The sequence below is a fragment of the Mustelus asterias genome, chromosome 7 (assembly GCF_964213995.1).
Source record: "Mustelus asterias chromosome 7, sMusAst1.hap1.1, whole genome shotgun sequence".
Taxonomy (NCBI): domain Eukaryota; kingdom Metazoa; phylum Chordata; class Chondrichthyes; order Carcharhiniformes; family Triakidae; genus Mustelus; species Mustelus asterias.
The window spans coordinates 135,357,630-135,358,671 of record NC_135807.1 but is presented as its reverse complement, the minus strand read 5'-3'; positions in this window follow the sequence as shown (position 1 = coordinate 135,358,671).

Sequence of the window (1,042 nt, the reverse complement as noted above, 5' to 3'; positions counted from 1 at the left end):
AAACAAGGGTGCGAATTTTAGAATCTAGACGTGGCTTGATCGGGAGATGATGTAGGTCGGCCAGCACAGGAAAATAAAATTAGAAAATATATTGTTGAATAATAGTTGAATATAATGTAAGTTAACAGCACAAAGTAGTTTGACAATTTTCAGTCACACTGTTGTGTTTTAATCCTTGTTTTATTAAAAAGAAACCTGTGGTTCTTTACAAACAAAGAACAAAGAGCAGTACAGCACAGGAACAGGCCCTTCGGCCCTCCAGGCCGGTGCCGATCATGATGCCTGCCTAAACTAAAACCCTATGCACTTATGGAGTCTGTATCCTTCCATTCCCATCCTATTCATGTATTCATCTAGTTGCCCCTTAAACGCCGCTATCGTACCTGCTCCCACCACCTCCCCGGGCAGCGCGTTCCAGAGATTCACCACCCTCTGTGAAAAAAACTTGTCTCTCACATCTCCTCTAAACTTTTCCCCACACACCTTAAACCTATGTCCCCTAGTACTTGACTTTTCTACCCTAGGAAAGAGTATTGGACTATCCACTCTGTCCTTGCCGCTCACCATCTTGTAGATAGATCTCTATCACTCCTCAACCTTTGTGAAAACTATTTTCCACGCAACTCTGGTGACACCAGCTGGAAATCATTTGTAACTTCACGCTATGTGAAATAACATTAATTGGTGGATAGAGGGGCAGGAACAAAATGAATTTGGCAAACCGGTTCACCAGCAGCATGTGATGCTTTAAATCACATTAAAGCATGAGAACTCCATCACTCTCACTCGAGAAAATAGGACAGAATGACTGCCCCCACCCCCCCCGCTTTCTCTCATTCTCCCTCTCTCTTTACAAATAAAATTGCTTTTTTTTTGCAAAACCCTCCTCCAGGCCACTTTGAATGCACAAAGCTTCCTTTCTCTGTGTTTTTTTTTAACTTGGCAATGTCCTCCTGACTGTTTAGTATGAGCTCCCCTCGGGAGGGAAAAAAAGCAGTTGAAACAAATTGGCAGCAAAAGTTTGTACACTCATTATCCAGGA